The sequence below is a fragment of the Trachypithecus francoisi genome, unplaced genomic scaffold (assembly GCF_009764315.1).
Source record: "Trachypithecus francoisi isolate TF-2019V2 unplaced genomic scaffold, Tfra_2.0 Lachesis_group4, whole genome shotgun sequence".
NCBI classification, from domain to species: Eukaryota; Metazoa; Chordata; class Mammalia; order Primates; family Cercopithecidae; genus Trachypithecus; species Trachypithecus francoisi.
The window spans coordinates 42,451,492-42,470,535 of record NW_022681469.1 but is presented as its reverse complement, the minus strand read 5'-3'; the positions used below and the strand labels follow the sequence as shown (position 1 = coordinate 42,470,535).

Here is a 19,044-nt window from a genome sequence, read left to right as displayed (position 1 = left end):
ACAATATTGTCTTCTTTGCTTTAGACAAATATTTCTCCAGGATACCGTCTGGTCCCAAAGTTCTATACCTTTAAGAAGTTGTTTGAATATATGTTGTAAAGGAATTATGTATTTGTTGGTAACAGTCTCAGTCTGTTTTGTGCCGCTGTAACAATACCACAGATTGGGTAATTTTTTTTTTTTTTTTTTTTTTTTTGTTGAGACGGAGTCTCGCTCTGTCGCCCAGGCTGGAGTGCAGTGGCCGGATCTCAGCTCACTGCAAGCTCCGCCTCCCGAGTTTACGCCATTCTCTCGCCTCAGCCTCCCGAGTAGCTGGGACTACAGGCGCCGCCATCTCGCCGGCTAATTTTTTGTATTTTTTTAGTAGAGACGGGGTTTCACCGTGTTCGCCAGGATGGTCTCGATCTCCTGACCTCGTGATCCGCCCGTCTCGGCCTCCCAAAGTGCTGGGATTACAGGCTTGAGCCACCGCGCCCGGCCTAGATTGGGTAATTTTTAAAGAATAGATTTTATTTCTTGTAGTTCAGGAGTCAGGGAAGTCTGAGATCAAGGGACTGGCATCCGGGGAGGTCCTTCTTGCTGTCATCCCTTGGTGGAAGGTGAAAGGGCAAGAGAACATGAGAAAACAAGAGGGGGCCCAATTTCACTTTTATAACAAACCTACTCCTTCAATAACAAAATTAATTCATTCTTGAAGGCAGAGCCCTCATGACCTTGTTACCACTCACAGGTCCCACTTTTCAACACTTTTGCACTTCGGATTAAGTTTCAAACACACCAGTTTTAAAAATATTAGTGTTTCTCCTTATTACACACTTAAAATTTTATTTCATAATATGCATTTGTATATCACATTTTCATCAGTTGGGTTAAATAATTATGCATGTATATATGTGTAAGTGTCACATCCGGTGCTCTGTGCAGATCAGGCAAGAAGCAAAATACCTACTGGGAAAATGTGTACTTGTTAAGGAAGGGCATTGTTAGGTCTTCTCCTAGCAATTTAAATCTAGCATTTCTCAGAGATGTGTTTGTTAATTTGTGTAGGGACAGTTCTAAGAGATAGAGAAAATATGAAGATGAACGTGCCATCCAGGCTGTACCTTGCTGGATACATGATAGAAGACCTGGTGATGCTGGACTTTTCAGTTTGGTTTCATGCTCATTTCAGTCATAAAGGAAGATAAAAGGGGAAGCACACAGGGAGCACTCACCTCTTTGCTGTTTTTATGAGAATGTAACAGGATCTGGGGTGGGAGGAGGACTTTGGCATTAATTTTGAGACATGAAATTACAGCAACAAACCACCCCAGAACAGTTTAGGTTTTTCAGAAGACAATTGCAGACATTAGAGGCCTGTTTTCTTCCCTTTTAAGTAACAGTGAGAAGTTATAGTAGGAAAACTGCCAAAAGGTTGTTGTCAACTTAATTCCCTCCTTTCCTTGCCAATTCCCCTCCCCTTTGGGAAAAAGTTTCTGTACTGAAGTTATTGGCAAGGAAGGCCTAGGGAGAAAGAAGTCATTAGCCAGCACCCCTGAGAGGGGAGGCAGGAGCTAGCCTGGTCTAACTTGTCCTTGCAGGGAGGTCTAAAAGAGTTCTAATGGGACTAATTTGGCTGTTCTTCAGCCCTGTGGTGCTTACTCTTCCGGTGATGAAGGCAAGTGTGTTCCTGGAGAGGTTACTGAATCCGGAGCTGCTTTTAGGGAGTTGCAGATGGTGCAGGCCTCCCTCCCTCCTCAAGGAAGCCGAAGACACCATCACAATCAGGCAGCCAGGAGCCAGGGCTTCCAAAGGCCCAACTGTGCACTTGTAGGGGTAAGGAATCTGGTAAAAGTATTCTGGAGTCGTCCTTGGATATCTACTCAGTATCTTCTCAGTATCTTGACCATCTGTGATAATTTTAATCCTCATTTGATCATATTTTATGGTAAATGAGCTTAACTCTATTTTTTTTTTTTATTTAGATTCCTCCTAATGTACTATAACAGGTGCTATAAGAAAGATGAACGAGTTTGTAACACCCAGGGTAAATAAAGTTTGCAACAAGAATACAACTTGGCATATGCAAGATGGGGCTGGGCAAGACTGTGAGAGCTTCCCTTGAATTGAGCGTGAGAGGATGAGGAGAATTCCATGATTGAGGACTCGGAGGTGGACCTCCCAAACAAAGGCACAAAGCTGTGAAAGTGCAGGTCAGATTCAGAGAACTGTGAATCATGTGGAATTTAATTTAAAATAATAAAAGAAAAGGACTTTGATGAACATACTGTTTCTGGCTCTTATATCGTGTAGTTTTCCAAGTAAAAATGGTTTGAATGCTATTTTTGAGGTATACTACTTCCCTACTCCCACCAGCTTGGCTTGTGTGATCTTGGTTGCATTGAGCCAGTGCCATTTAGGGTAGGGATATAGTTCAAAGAATTCCACAGTATTCTCTTAGACCATACAGAGAAACATTCACATAGGCAACCACATCTTGTAATGAAAATGAAATTTAAAAAAGAAAGGAGAGAAATGAACATAATAAGAATAGTACATAATGGTTAGCTTTGATAATAGTTTTTTTTTTTGTTTGTTTGTTTTTTAAGAGAGTCTTAGTATGTTACCTAGGTTGGGCTTGAACTCCTGGGCTTAAGGGATCCTCCCACCTCAGCCTCCCTGATAGCTAGTATTACAGGTGTGTGCCACCATGCCCAGCTGCTGATAACTGATTTTTGAGGCTCTGCTCTTGATTTGGATACAAGAGTATTAAAATAGTTTTATGATTTACTGAAAATAGAATGAACTTTTAACAAGGTTTTTAAAAGACCCCAAATAATATTACTTGTCAGTTTTCAAGTGAATTAATATCATAAAGCAATACTTTTCCAAAGGGCAGAAAATTAATTGTAGATTGGAGCGGTCATGCAGGATATTATTAAAATAGGTGAGTCTTAAAAAATAGCACCATAACTTACTTTAAACAGTGATGTTGATGGCACTTTCTCATCTACCTTATGTTATAAAGGTTTTTGCTGCTGAATTTAAACACCTTTTCCTAAAATGGACAACTTTGCCATTTTTGCAAAAAGCATCATAAGTGATTTTCCAATTCTTTTTCTATTTGCTGAAAAGCAAGTTTTCAAATCTCTTTGAAATCCGTTTTCATTCTTTTTGGAAACCAAATGTAATAGCCTGACCTAGGCTTAAAGTTATTTATTTACTTATGTTTGAGACAAGGTTTCACTCTGTCACCCAGGCTGGAGTGCAGTGGTGCAATCACAGCTCACTGCAGCCTCAACTTCCAGGGTCAAGCAATCCTGTCTCAGCCTGCCACCTCACTCTTAGTAGCTGAGACTACAGGTGCACACCACAATGCATGGCTAATTTTTTTTTTTTGTAGAGACAGGGTCCCCTATGTTCTTGAACTCTCATGTTGAGAATGTTTGCTCTAAATTTACTTAACATTTAGATTTTAATTTAATTAAAACTTACATAAAATTGGATTTTCCTTCTAGAAGGTCTGGTTGCAGTTTACATAGGTCTTTTGCCCCTGTTGTGCCTGTTGTCTAAAATGTTCTTCCCTATCTGTAAATCCCACCAGTCCGTCAAGGACCAGCTGGCATGCTGCCTTCTGATCCTTTCAGCTGCAGAAAAGACAGGCTTACTTTGGAGACACTGCGAGTTTGGTTCCAGGCCACCGCAATAAAGTGAGTCCCATGAAATTTTTGGTTTCCTAGTGCATATAAAAGTTATAGTTACACTATATTGTATTCTATTAAGAGTGCAGTAGCATTATATCTAAAAGACCAATGTTTATATCTTAATTTAAAAATACTTTCTTGCTTAAAAAAAAAAAAAGTGCTATCTGAGCCTCAGGAAGTCATAATCTTTTTGCTGGTAGAGAGTCTTGATGTTTATGGCTGCTGACTGATCAGGGTGGTGGTTGCTAAAGGTTGGGGTAGCTGTGGCAGTTTCTTCAAATAAGACAGCCATCAAGTTTGCCGCATGGATTGGCTTTCCTTTCCAGAGACAGATTTCTTTGTATCATGTGATGCCGTTTGATAGCATTTTACCCACGATAGAACTTCTTTCAGAATTGGAGTCAATTTTGCCACCCTGCCACTGCTTCATCAACGAAGTTTATGTAATATTCTAAATCCTTTGTTGTCATTTCAGCAATGTTCACAGCATCTTCACCGGGAGTAGATTCCATCTCAACACACTTTCTTTGCTCATCAAAAGAAACAACTCTTTATCTGTTCAAGTTTTAACAACGAATTCCAACAATTCAGTCACATCTTAAAGCTTCAGTTCTAATTCTAGATATTTTGCTGTTTATGCCATATCTGCAGTTACTTTACCTTACATGAATTATGGTATATGTGTGTAATATATGTGGGTCAGTGTTTGTGTATATATGCATCTTTTTTGTGTGTGTATTATCACTTCTTCTAGATTCTATAGTTCTCATCTTCCAGTGTAATTCCTTGTACAGAGTAGATCCTTATTCACTGGATGAATGAATATCCAAGTTATGGTGTATTTAGTGAGCTGGGATTGGAACAGTACAATTGATCAAATGCATTGCTGAGTATATGCCCCATCTAAGTTTGTAGCTTTAGATTGTGGTCAGAGACTGTTACAAAATCTTCTGTGTTCTATGATGGGTCATATGCATCTAAAGCATGGTGGTTCAGTTTATGAATATAAAAGGGCAATTTTTTGATTAATGTCAGCTTTGAGTTTAGAATGTATCCCAGACATCTTAGTTGCCCTTAATTATTTTTGGAGATATTTTTCTCAGCCATTAATAAAGCAATCCGAATGATGCATGTTTCTCTGGCCTTGAGTTTTTGTATATGTAAAATAATGGTTTTACATTCATTAAGTTTCCTTCTAGCTCTGGGATTCTGTGTCTTATGATGAATTAATCGAGTGCAAAGCATATTATCAAGAAAATACACGGACTTGGCCGGGCGCGGTGGCTCAAGCCTGTAATCCCAGCACTTTGGGAGGCCGAGACGGGCGGATCACAAGGTCAGGAGATCGAGACCATCCTGGCTAACACGGTGAAACCCCGTCTCTACTAAAAATACAAAAACTAGCCGGGCGAGATGGCGGGCGCCTGTAGTCCCAGCTACTGGGGAGGCTGAGGCAGGAGAATGGCGTAAACCCGGGAGGCGGAGCTTGCAGTGAGCTGAGATCTGGCCACTGCACTCCAGTCCCGGCGACAGAGCGAGACTCCGCCTCAAAAAAAAAAAAAAAAAAAAAAAAAAAAAAAAAAAAAAAAAAGAAAATACATGGACTTAATGAGTATACATGTTTTTTACAGTTTGGACTCTTAATTCTTAGTGAATACAAGTCCAGATTTCATATGACTTTCTGCAGTGGCTTCCATTGCACTGAAAATACAATCTAAGTATATTACCTTCATTTACAAAGTCTGATGCTATGACTCTTACCCCTCAAATCTGAACTTCCACCTCTCTTTTTCTACATCACCACCCTCCAAATATGCTGGGATTCTTTTTTTTTTTTTTTAAGACAGAATCTCGCTGTGTCACCCAGGCTGGAGTGCAGGGATGAGATCTCAGCTGACTGCAACCGCCACCTCCCGGGTTCAGGTGATTCTAATGTCTCACCCTCCCAAGTAACTGGGATTACAGGTGCATGCCATCATGCCCAGCTAATTTTTGTATTTTTTGTAGAGACAGGGTTCACCATCTTATCCAGACTGGTCTCAAACTTCTGGCCTCTGGTGATCTGCCCCCTCGGCCTCCCAAAGTACTGGAATTGTAGGCGTGAGCCACTGCAAACACATAAAGTTGTGCTGAAGTATTTCTAATCACTTTGAGTTACAATTCTGTCTGTTAAGTTTCATTTTGCCTGCCGATATTATTCTGAAAAATTTCCCAACCAAGTCTTTCTTGTACTACTATATCATTGCTCACAGACAATTTTTTTCCACATTGGTAGAACCCTGAACTCCATTCATACAGATAATAGGAGGTACTTGTACATTTGTTTAAGTTCCTTATTGATGCTGGATATTAGACCTTTGTCAGATGCGTAGTTTCCAAAAATTGTCTCCGTTCTGTAGGTTTTCTGTTCACTCTGTTGATAGTTTCTGTTGCTGCGCAGAGGCTCTTTAATTTAGATTTTATTTGTCAATTTTTGCTTTTATTGCAGTTGCTTTTGGTGTCTTCGTAATGAAATCCTTACCCGTTCCTATGTCCTGAATGGTATTGTATAGGTTGTCTTTCAGGGTTTTTATAGTTTTTGGTTTTACACTTAAGTCTCTAATCCATCTTGAGTTAACTTGTATATGGTGTAAAGAAGGGGTCCACGTTCAATCTTTTGCATATGGCTAGTTGTATATCCCAGCACCATTTATTGAATAGGCAATCCTTCTCCCATTGCTTGTTTTGTCAGATTTGTCAAAGATCAGATAGTTGTAGGTGTGCAGCATTATTTCTGGGTTCTTTATTCTATTCCATTGGTCTATGTGTCTGGTTTTGTACCAGTATCATGCTGTTCTGGTTACTGTAGCCCTGTAGAATAGTTTGAAGATGAGTAGCAAGTAGCATGATGCCTCCAGCTTTGTTCTTTTGCTTAGGATTGTCTTGACGGTTTGGGCTCTTTTTTGGTTCCATATGAATTTTGAAACAGTTTTTTCTAGTTCTGTGATGAATGTCAATGGTAGTTTAATAGGAATATCATTGAATCTGTAAATTGCTTTGGACAGTATGGGCATTTTAATGATATTGACTCTTCCTATCCATGAGCATGGAATGTTTTTCCATTTGCTTGTGTCATCTCTGATCTCTTTGAGCAGTGTTTTGTAGTTCTTCATGTAGTGATCTTTCACCTCCATGGTTAGCTGTATTCCTACGTTTTTGTGTATGTATGTGGCGGCGGGGGGGCAATTGTGAATATGTTTGCATTCTTGATTGGCTCTTGGTCTGACTGTTGTTGATGTGTAGGAATGTTAGTGATTTTTGCACATTGATTTTATATCCTGAGACTTTGCTAAAGTTGTTTATTAGCTTAAGGAGCTTTTGGGCTGAGACTATGGAATTTTCTTTCTTTCTTTTTAATTTTACTTTAAGTTCTGGGATGCAAGTGTAGAATGTGTAGGTTTGTTACGTAGGTGTACGTGTGTCATGGTGGTTTGCTGCACCTGTCAACCTGTCATCTAGGCTTTAACCCCTGCATGCATTAGCTGTTTGTCCTGATGCTCTCCCTCCCCTCACCCCCCACCCCCTGACTGCTCCTGGTGTGTGTTGTTCCTCTACCTGTGTTCATGTGTTCTCATTGTTCAACTCCCACTTATGAGTGAGAACATGCAGTGTTTGGTTTTCTGTTCCTGTGTTAGTTTGCTGAGGATGGTGGCTTACAGCTTCATCCATGTCCCTGCAAAGGAGATGATCTCATTCCTTTTTTTATGGCTGCATAGTATTCCATGGTGTATGTGTACCACATTTTCTTTATCCAGTCTATCATTGATGGACATTTGAGTTGGTTCCATGTCTTCGCTATTGTAAATAGTGCTGCAATAAACATACATGTAAGTGTGTCTTTATAGTAGAATGACTTATATTATTTGGGTATACACCTAGTAATAATGGGATTGCTGGGTTAAATGGTATTATTTCTGGTTCTAGATCCTTGAGGAATTGCCACAGTGTCTTCCACAAAGGTTGAACTAATTTACATCCCACCAACAGTGCAAAGGCATTCCTATTTCTCCACAGCCTCATCAGCATCTGTGGTTTCCTGACTTTTTAATAATCACCATTCTGACTGGCGTGAGATGGTATCTCATTGTGGTTTTGATTTGCATTTCTGTAGTGATCAGTGATGGTGAGCATTTTTCTATGTTCATTGGCCACATAAATGTCTTCTTTTGAGAAGTGTCTCTTCATATCCTTTGCCTACTTTTTTTTTTTTTTTTGAGACGAAGTCTCGCTCTGTCGCCCAGGCTGGAGTGCAGTGGCCGGATCTCAGCTCACTGCAAGCTCCGCCTCCCAGGTTTACGCCATTCTCCTGCCTCAGCCTTCCTGAGTAGCTGGGACTACAGGCGCCCGCTACCTCGCCCGGCTAGTTTTTTGTATTTTTTAGTAGAGACGGGGTTTCACTGTGTTAGCCAGGATGGTCTCGATCTCCTGACCTCGTGATCCGCCCGTCTCGGCCTCCCAAAGTGCTGGGACTACAGGCTTGAGCCACTGCGCCCGGCCCTTTGCCTACTTTTTAATGGGGCTGTTTGATTTTTTTCTTGTAAATTTGTTTAAGTTCCTTGTAGATTCTGGATATTAGACTTTGTCAAATGGGTAGATTGCAAAAATTTTCTCCCATTCTGTAGTTTGCCTGTTCATTCCAATGATAGTTTCTTTTACTGTGCAGAAGCTCTTTAATTAGGTGACTCTAGGGTTTTGTAGATATAGGATCACGTCGTCTGCAAACAGGGATAATTGGCTTCCTCTCTTCCTATTTGGAAGCCTGGGCGTTCTATGAATATTTGTGTGGTTGAGATAGTTACTGAGTTTTGCCTTCCAGCTTGATGATAGACTTGGTCCCTTTACTAGAATGCAATCTTCATATGAGATTGTAAAATGAATAAGAAAGTGCTTTGTAGACTGTAAAATACTATTTAAATCCAAGGCATTGTAGTAGGTTTTTTCCTCAGAAGGCTATATTCTATATTCTATAGGCTTGGCTCTCACAGTGAAATGACAGGTTAAACTATATAATATAATCTTTTTTATCCTTGAATATTCTTTCTAAAACTGCACCAAGCAAGATAATGGGTTATTGGGTTGTTTGAAACCACACTACTGAGTGTTTGTTGTAAATGTGGAATAATATCTCTCAACATCACTATTGTATTTGAGATGTTGTTGTAAATATATCTATAAAGGGCTTTGTATTTTCCAGAAGAGAGAACTTGTAATGAAACTCATTTTTCTTGTTACAGTGGAGCAAGACAGTTGCTGATGTGTTACTATTACCCATCATTTAAAAGTAGCAGGCATTCCTGTACTACCTACTGTGCTAAAATAAGGAACTGACAGGCCCAGTTAGTTAGCTGTAGCAGTATCTTATGTTGCTGTGGCTGTGGTGTCACCGTTTAATTGCAGTTACCAAATTTCTCAACAAAGTAAGGCAACATTTATCTGAGAAAGTATTTTTTTTCCTTCTGAATTTTAGCAAACTGAAAGTGTACTAGTTACACTTATACTCAGTGGAGAACCCTAACTTTGGTTCTGTTTTTTTTTTTTTTTTTTGAGACGGAGTCTCACTCTGTCTCCCAACCTGGAGTGCAGTGGTGCGATCTTGGCTCACTGTAACCTCCGCCTCCCGGGTTCAAGCGATTTTTCTGCCTCAGCCTCCTAAGTAGCTGGGACTACAGGTGTGCGCCACCACACCTGGCTAATTTTTGTATTTTTAGTAGAGACGGGGTTTCACCATATTGGCCAGGCTGGTCTCAAACTCCTGACCTCATGATCTGCCCGCCTCGGCCTCCTAAAGTGCTGGGACTTTGGTTCTTAAGTTGACCTCCACATCTAATAAAAGATTGTGTTTAAATATCAGTCTTTCAGAAATTTTAAGCAAGGTTGTAGAGCGTAAAAGGACCTTAAAGGAATCTCTCAGGTCAGTGAGGAAGGACTATTTGTTTTATTATTTTAAAAAATTAACATTTAAAAACCACAAACAGTAGAAACACTCTGAGGTATAAAATTGTCTTAAAAAAGGAAGTAGTTTTGACACGTAAGTAGCTCATATCTGGAGTTATTGTGTGACCTAGATTTAGAGTTTTGTCTTGTTTTGGTCTGTTGTTAATACCATTCTGAAGTATTATTTTATTAGTGATAGGTAATAGTAGAATGCTAACAGTTCTTCTCTCTGTTAAGCTTTTCCAGTTTCTGGACTCTGTCTTGGGAATGAGAATGAAATTTACTTCCCTACAAATTGGGTCTTTTCATTTATTTGATAGACCCTGTTTATTGAACATTCCTAATAGTGCTAATAAAATAATACTCTTGTGGTGTTTTGCAATTTATTACACCTGCTCCACTCAATTGATTCTCTTTCTGTGACATGTGTTTAGATTTGTAGAGTGCTACATAATAAGAACTAGTGTGATCTAGTTTGCACTTTTCCCTGGGTCTTGGGTTGGGGAGCGTGTGTATTATGTTGTTTGTGTAGAATTCCTATCCTCTATCATTCATATCTTTTATTTAAAGCAAAATAAAACAAATTATACTTTTCTCAGTTCAGGCTCAGAGTTGGCATCGTTTAGAGAGGAATTTTTGTCTTAGCTTATTTATGTTGCAGAAATATAATATTTGACTGTTCTCATAAGACTTTTTAAGAAAGTATTTTAAATTGTACCCTTACATTTGAGAGATGAAGCATGAGAGGCTAAACTACAATTCTGAAATATTAGAAATTTGCTGTCCAATCGTTCTTTCCCCAAACTGGAAACTGTATATGCATTATCATTCACTAAAACTCTGAAATGGAATCTTAAAAATCTTATAGCAAATCTAATCAATTAAAGTTATTATCCTAAGAGAAACTTTTTCTTTCTTTTACATTATTTGAATAAACAAATTCTGTTTTTGGAGGGAAAGCACAGAAGTGATGGCAATATAACATCAATTAAGTTAGAGCAAAGATATGCAGACTTAGTTTAGGCTATAAAAGTATTCCATGGACACAGGGAGGGGAACATCACACACTGGAGCCTGTCAGGGGATTGGGGGCAAGGGGAGGGAGAGCGTTAGGACAAATACCTAATGCATGTGAGGCTTAAAACCTAGATGACATATTGATGGGTGCAGCAAACCACCAGGACACATGTATGCCTGTGTAACAAACCTGCACTTTCTGCACATGTATCCCAGAATTTAAAGTATAATAAAAAATTTTTTTAAAAGCATTCCTGGCCGGGCGCGGTGGCTCAAGCCTGTAATCCCAGCACTTTGGGAGGCCGAGACGGGCGGATCACGAGGTCAGGAGATCGAGACCATCCTGGCTAACATGGTGAAACCCCGTCTCTACTAAAAATACAAAAAACTAGCCGGGCGAGGTGGCGGGCGCCTGTAGTCCCAGCTACTCGGGAGGCTGAGGCAGGAGAATGGCGTGAACCCGGGAGGCGGAGCTTGCAGTGAGCCGAGATTGCGCCACTGCACTCCAGTCTGGGCGACAGAGCGAGACTCTGCCTCAAAAAAAAAAAAAAAAAAAAAAAAAGCATTCCTATAAATGTTTTGTACACTGTTTTTTTTCATTGCTTATCTATAGAAAATAATGTAACAATTCTGGTAGCTTTTAAAGGACTGTTAAAGGAACTATGATTCTTGAATGAATGTTTTCAGTTTTACCCATGAGAATAAATGTGATGAAGAAAAGTAATAAGATATTTGGAAAAGATAAGACAAACAGTATGTTACTGTTGGGGCTAAAGAGGACCTAAATTCAACGTTTGCATGAAATATCGTCAGCTGCTAAGATAAAATAAAGATTTATCATTGTTCAGTCCAAAGAGAAAACTTAAATGATATTTATAAGTGTAGTGATGAGCAGGTTGGATCTAGCTCGGGAAATGTAGTTGTGTAGTGTCACAAGCAAGAGATTTTCCCCTATCATGTCTTGAACGTGGTTCATTGGTTCATGCCCACCTAGCCATTTGTTCATACCCAGCTCACTTTCTAGAAATAAACATGACCTAGAAATAAAATATAAGGTCCATTTTAACATGTTTTCTTCTGTTTGTAACACCTGCAAAAACAAAAAATACAAAAATATGTAGACATTAAGACAGTATCTTTTTTAGTGGATTACACTTATTTATTGCAGTCATTTATTTCCATAATATATGTTGGCTTTTTTTTTTTTTTTAAAGATAGGAGTCTTACTCTGTCGCCAGGGCTGCAGTGCAGTGGCATGATCTTGGCTCACTGCAACCTTTGCCTCCCAGGTTGAAGTGATTCTCAGGCCTCAGCCTCCTGAATAGTTGGGATTACGGGCACCCACCATCACACCCGGCTAATTTTTGTCTTTTTAGTAGAGACGAGGTTTCACTATGTTGGCCAGGCTGATCTTGAACTCCTGACCTCAGGTGATCTGTCTACCTTGTCCTCCCAAAGTGCTGGGATTACAGGCGTGAGCCACTGCGCCCAGCCCATAATATATGTTGCATTTCATTAAAAACATGGTGTTCATAAGTGAATGCTATTGATCCTTGGCTTCATGGAAATCTCTTTTTAGTGTTGACTACTCACCCGGAAGATTAAAACGTGGCAGCTAGACAGGCAATGTCAGTCCTTTCAAATCAATTTACTTACTGGAGATTTTAAGTAGTTTAAGCAGAGCATACCCTCCTAGGCAGGAAGCCCAGCTGTGTTTGTGAAATGACATTATTTTCACCTTGCATTTAATTGCAAGCAGCTCCCTTCTAGTCCTGGAACATTGCTTTCACCCTTCTTAGAGGCACTGGAGAACAAGTAACTATTGCTTCTTGCAGCACAATGTTGTATGCCTGTGATTCTCTGTCCTAGTTTACTTACCACAGAATGTAGCAAATTATCCAAAATAGGATGTAAAATTTGCAAATCTATAAAAAATTAATGTATCACTTGTTACTTTCAGAAATAAAATGGAGGTTAGGAAATCAACCCCTTGATGTATGTTACACAAAATATCAAATGATTCACTTTGCTATTTGTGGGTTTCTATTATTCCTATCCCCCCCCCCCCCCCCGGCTAATTACAAAGTAACTCATATAAACCTGGGTTTCTCAAGCAATGTTCTCCTGGATGTGTAGGACAAAGGATATATTGGTATGAATAGGTAGTAATTCTGAGCCTGTTCTGGAAGACCCCATTCCTCTGCATAGTTCACTAGGGCTCACATACCCGCAGTGGTGGCCATTAATGACCACTTCTGCCTGTGAGTGCTCCAGTTGCACTACTCTCACTTCTGGTTCCTGGTGCTTAGGACCACTGTCCCCTCTCCCTGTCTTACCAGTTCCTATTGTTGTGGACATTAAGGAGTGAATTTGGTCAGGCAGCCTGTGCAAGTCAGCGTCCCAGAGGCAGGTCTACAGCTCTGTCGGGTCCAGTCCCAGTGGACCTTTCTGCTCATTGTGTCCAGCCTTTCCATTCTTGAATTACTGACCTGCAATAAGAAATGATGACGCCCTTACCACATTCTACCAAAAAGGTCAGCAGTCATTTATCAGTTCTGTGATCTTAAAACTAGTTACTTTGTTTATAACTGAGCATAATAATGGTGAGTACCTCATAGGACTCTTGGGAGGATTAAATGAGATACTATGAAAAAAGCCTTAACCAGTGCCGGCACTTTCTAGTGCTCAATACATTTTAGATATTTAGTTGTAGTTACTGTTGTGGCTCCTACTATAATATCGACTTTGTTTGGTGATTCTTGGTGTCTCACTCAATCAGCTTTTTCTCTTAAGTCAGTTTCTAGACTGATAGTTCTTTTTAAATGCATCTGTTCTTCGTTTTCTTAGTGACATGTATGTCCTCTGTATGTTTTCTGTTTCCATTCAGTTTTGGGGTGAAATATGATAGCAGCATGAGGAGCTCCACTCCTGGTGTAAGCGAATAAGCTTATATTATCTGTTTCTTAACTTTACTCCTTAACTCTTTGTATTCTGTTACCTGCTTTCATAATTTTTCTGGAACTTCTTAAACCTCATTGGTAATTTCAAAGCCAAATTTCATTCATCATTTCTCAGATTTTGTTCTTACTGTTATGTTGCACTACAGAAAAGGACTTAAATTTTTTTTTCTAATATTCACTTTTTTGTTTTGTTTTACAAATTCTCCCCTCCCCTCTTCCTTCCTCCCCTCCCCTCCCCTCCCCTCCCCTCCCCTCCCCTCCCCTTCCCTTCCCTCCCTTCCCTTCCCTTCCCTTCCTCCTCCCCTCCCCTCCCCTCCCCTCCCCTCCCCTTCCCTTCCCTTCCCTTCCCTTCCCTTCCCTTCCTCCTCCCCTCCCCTCCCCTCCCCTCCCCTCCCCTTCCCTTCCCTTCCCTTCCTCCTCCTTCCTCCTTCTTCTTTTTGCTTCTTCTTGAGACAGGGTCTTACTATGTTGCCTGTGCTGGACTCGAACTCCTGGGCTCGAGCAATCCTTCTGCCTCAGCCTTCTGAGTAGTTAGACTACAGGTGTGCACCAGCATGCCTGGCTTAGAAAAGGACTTTATGTTGAACCTCTTTTCTCTTACAATCAAATAATAAATTCATTGAGTCATACTATTAGCAAGTCACAGTGCTTAGTGCGGGGGTAGAGGAATGGAATGATGACCAAGACATGGTGCCTGTCTTCAGTATCTTGAGATATTGAGCACTCAGGGAAAGAAAAACAGGCACAAAACTAACTCTAATCCAAAGTAAAATGTGTAGAGCACAAAGGAGAAGTAAATACCAAAACAAGGGGATGAGAGAAAGCTTTCAAATCATAGTGGTAGTTACTGGAATAATTGTAGGAATTCCCAGGCTGCTTGGAGAATGTGAGAATGGGCATCTGCTTGGTCCCTTCAGAAAACTGCCAGTGTGACAGATGGGAGGGTGAAAAAGAGAAAAGCTAGAATCTGTTGGGGTTAAATTGGAGTTCATTTTGAAGGATTAAAAATAATTGAAATTCTGATATATTTTACCTGTATAAAAAGGGACAGGGAATAATATGAGAAAGAGTAATAGTGGGGTGACCCATCATCCATATTTAATGTTTGTTAACATTTTGCCACAACTGCTCATACTGCTTTCTCTCTCTTTTTCAAATAAACTATTTTTTAGAACCTTTTAGATGCGGCAGTTTTTCAGACTTTCCTTGTTTTTGATAACCTTTACAATTTTGAGGAGTATCGTATCTCTCTACAATCCTTTTGGATGTGGCAGTTTCTCAGCCTTTCCTTGTTTTTGATAATCTTAACAGTTTTGAGGAGTACCGGTCAATAACTTTTTAGACTATTGCTTAATTGAGATTTGTTTGATATTCTTCTAATGATTTTCTGGGATTATGAGTTTTTGGGAGGAAGACCACAGAGGTCAAGCAAGTGCCATTTTTGTCACGACATAGTTCAACTTGACTTGTCACTGTTGATATTGACCTTGATCCCCTGGCAGAGATAGTGCTGATCAGGTTTCTTCACTGTAAAGTTACCCTTTACTTCCTCATACTATGCTCTTGGGAAGGAGTTCGCTTTGCACAGGCCACACTTAAGAAATGAAGCTTTATTTCCTCTTATGGAAATAAATGAGGACCATCTAAATGAGAACAAGTAAAGGCTATCTATTCAAAGCCTCCCATAACAAAGGAGTCAGCCATCATCACTTGTGTTTGGCAGTTAGAGGAGTAGGAAAGCTTTATTGTAGAAAAAAGGCAAAGCGGCTGGGCGTGGTGGCTCACGCCTATAATCCCAGCACTTTGGGAGGTTGAGGCGGGCGGATCACCTGAGGTCAGGAATTCGAGACCAGCCATGACCAACATGTGTCTACTAAAAACACAAAATTAGCCGGGTATGTGGTGCATATCTGTAATCCTAGCTATCTGGGAGGCTGAGGCAGGAGAATCATTTGAACCTGGAAGGTGGAGGTTGCGGTGAGCTGAGATCATGCCATTGCACTCCAGCCTGGGCAACAAGAGCAAAACTTCATCTCAAAAAACAAAACAAAACAGAAAACAATAAAAAAAGGAAAGGTATATTGTAGAAGAAAGGGAAAGTTCCAGATAGGCCCTGTTTGGAGACTGCTGACATGGAAAGGGTGGGACATCCTGTATTATTGATTAGTGGTATATATTTTGCTTTCTCCAGCAAGTCTTAACTTAAAAGTTGGTACAGAAATTAGGGAAGCTGTTAGTTACTTGTCAAGTCCTGACTGTTGGGCTAATTGTTATATAAGTTTTGTGCTTAGTCAGTTTAGGCTCCTCTGACAAACCATAGGGTTCGGTGGCTTCAACAACAAACATTCATTACTTACAGTTCTGGAGGCTGGGAAGTGCAAGATTAAGGGGCTGGAAGATCCTGTGTCTGGAGGTCTTGCTTCCTGGTTTGCAGATGGCCTTCTCCTTGTGTCCTCACATGGAAGAGAGCAGAGAGAGGAAGCAAGCTTTCTCGTGTGTCTTCTTATAAGGGAACTAATCTCATTTATAGAGCACTCCATCATCATGACCTAATTACCTCCCCAAAACCCCACCTCCAGGTGCCATCACATTGGGGATTAGGCTTCAATGTATGAATTTTGGGGTGACACAAATATTCAGTCCATAGCATTGTGGTTTGGCTTTCTGGACTGGTTGTTGCAGGTTGTGAGTCAGAGTTCTATTTTTATATACGGTCTGGTCATTACCTATTTGTGTATTCACTCTTTCACCCACCTCAAAGGTAGTGTTCTATATCAATTATTTTGAATTCTTCTGCATGGGAGATTTGTCTCTTCTTTCCCATCTATTTATTTTTTATTTTTTGGAGGGACTAGTTCTTTATTTCAAAAAGACATTTGTCAATATTCAGTATCAAAACAGTTGCACTATTCATTTCTATTTCTCCCAGTTGGACCCAAAGAGACCACATCAAAGGAGAGTACATTTTAAGCCAGTAAGCAGCAGGACGTACATCTAACAGACCACCTAGAAACCTTACCAGGAAATGGGGAAACAAGCTTTAAAAGATCACTAAACTGCCAGCCCACGGACTGTAGAGGCTGTCACAGCCAGATGGGATGGCCAGGGTGCCACAAACCCAAAGAAGCAAAGTTTCAAAATAATATAAAATTTAAAGTTTTGTACATAAGCTGTTCAAGATTTCTCCAGCACTGACTGATACAAAGCACAATGAGACAGCACTTCTAGAGACAGCAGCTTCAAACCCAGAGAAGGGTAATGAGATGAGCTTCACATGGCTACATCAGTGGCAAAAACAATCTTTCTTTCAAGGAGGCAGGAAAGCAATTAAGTGGTCACCGCAACGTAAGGGTCACGTGATCTATTCTGTAAGCAGTTGGGAGGGGTAGAGATGGGACAAAAATTTGGTCTCAGAGGTCTTACCATCTTAATTTGGTCACTTCTAATGAAAAAAAGAAAAAAGAAGTAATATTGTCCAAAGGTATCTTAAAGTGAGAACTTGAACAGCAAGCACACTTTTTTGTTGTTGTTGTTGTTGTCATTTGACTAACTCCTTCTGGAATCACCTTTCTGGTTTAGCTGGTACTTTGTACAGAGCGATGAGGTTTCCCCTAGTGGAGTCTTTCCCTGGGCTCTGTTTGGCTCTCAGTAAGGCAGGCCTATACCTTTTCCTCTCCTCTATGGAGAGTGCAATATGCAGTAAGCTGAAAAGTCACCTTCCAAAAGTGAGAGAGGGCTGAGGTTGCTGCTTCAGGGCTGTGGAATTATTTGTAATGTTTAAAAATGGTTGCTACAAAACAACAAAAACAGTAATTACAAAATGTGTACATCACCACATGCTTTTTAAAGACATTATGCATTGTGCTCACATTCCCTCAAATGTTGTTTCCAAAGGTGCTCAGCCTCTAGCCCAGCTGGAATCTCCGGAATCGGTAGAGACAGTTTGGCAAAAAAGACACAGGGGAGGAGCAGGAGGCCAAAGGGGCAGCCTTGCAGTTAAAGATCAGCCCTCAGTTAAAGGTCAGCTTCAGGCAGGCTGGCCTCAGAAAGAGTCAGCGTCAGAGGGAGGAGCAGCAGCAGGGTGGGACTGGGGCATTCTACATCTCATTCAGTCAAGCAGAGTCTGGTCCAGCATCTTTTGTGTACAGAGGTGCTCTTCTTTGGTGCATTTCAGTTTATCTTCCAAGTCATCAATTGTCTCTTCCAGCTTGGCTACCGATCTCTCAGCAAACCCAGCACAGGTCTCTGCCTCCTTGAGTTTATCAGTAAGAATCTTGATCTCTTTCTCATACTTGTCTTCTTTTTGAGAGTACGTTTCTTCAGCAGCACTCAGACACTTCAGATTCTGGTCCCTCCGTCTGATATGCTCATCCATCTCTCGGCAGCGGGACTCTGCCAGCTCAGCTTGTTCCTCTGTGTGTTTCAAGTGTCTTTCAATGATCACCAACTTATGAGCCACCTTTTTATACTTCCTATCTGCCTCTTTTGCAATGTGCTTAGCTTCTTTAAGTTGGATTTCCTGGAGTTCCATCTTTTCTTCATTTTTTAAGGCCGGTTTTCAATAACCTTCATACCTCTCTCACTCTTATCAGCAGCTTTTTCCGCTTCTTCCAGCTTCTGCAGGGCAGTGGCCAGGTGCTCCTGAGCATGGTCCAGCTTCTCATCAACGAGCTGGATCCTGCAGTTCAAGGAGGCCACCTCAGCCTCAGCCTGTTCCAGCCCGCCTTTCCCCCTCAACTTCTCACTGGAGGCGCTCGGCTCGTTCCTCTGCATCATCTGCCTGCTGCTGCAGAACCTGGATATTGCCCTTAACTGCCTCAATAGTGGTGATCCCAGCCATGGTGCCCACTCAGCTACTGCTCACGCTCTGGTTCCTGCCTCCTCTGCTTGGTGTTGCAGCCTCCTCTCCCTCCCCCATTTATTTATTCACTTATTCATTCATTTGTTTATATCAGTATGGACTCATGGATATTTATTTTATACAGGTTATAATCCAATACTGCTTTATTTCATTGGTCAGATTTTTCCAGTTTTGGCTCATTGAGAGCTCTGCTGGTTGGCTTCTGTGTTTCTTTGACATGCTCCCATGATAGTGGGTTTTTCTTTTGAGGATTTCCTTACTTTCTAGCACTACAAGATGTTCTAGGCTCATCTTGTTTATTTCTCGTCCCACCTCTCTCTCTCTTTCTTTATTGATTGACTGATTAATTGAGACAAGTTCTTGCACTATCACCCAGGCTGGAGTGCAGTGGCACAATCATGGCTTATTGTAGCCTTGACCTCCCAGGCTCAAGCAATCCTTCCATCTCAACCTCCCGAGTAGCTGGGACCACAGGTGTGTGCCACCATGTCAGACTACTTTTTAATTTTTTGTAGAGCTGGGATCTCCCCATGTTGCCCAGGCTGATCTC

At 40.8% G+C, this 19,044-nt stretch overlaps 1 protein-coding gene and 1 pseudogene across 6 annotated transcripts in view; one reads left to right on the top strand and one right to left on the bottom strand.

Annotated features, from left to right (window-relative positions):
* Positions 1-19,044, top strand: part of ST7 (suppression of tumorigenicity 7) — a 287,041-nt gene that overhangs the window by 2,655 nt on the left and 265,342 nt on the right. The window lies entirely within an intron of this gene.
* Positions 17,723-18,535, bottom strand: LOC117072295 (annotated as a pseudogene).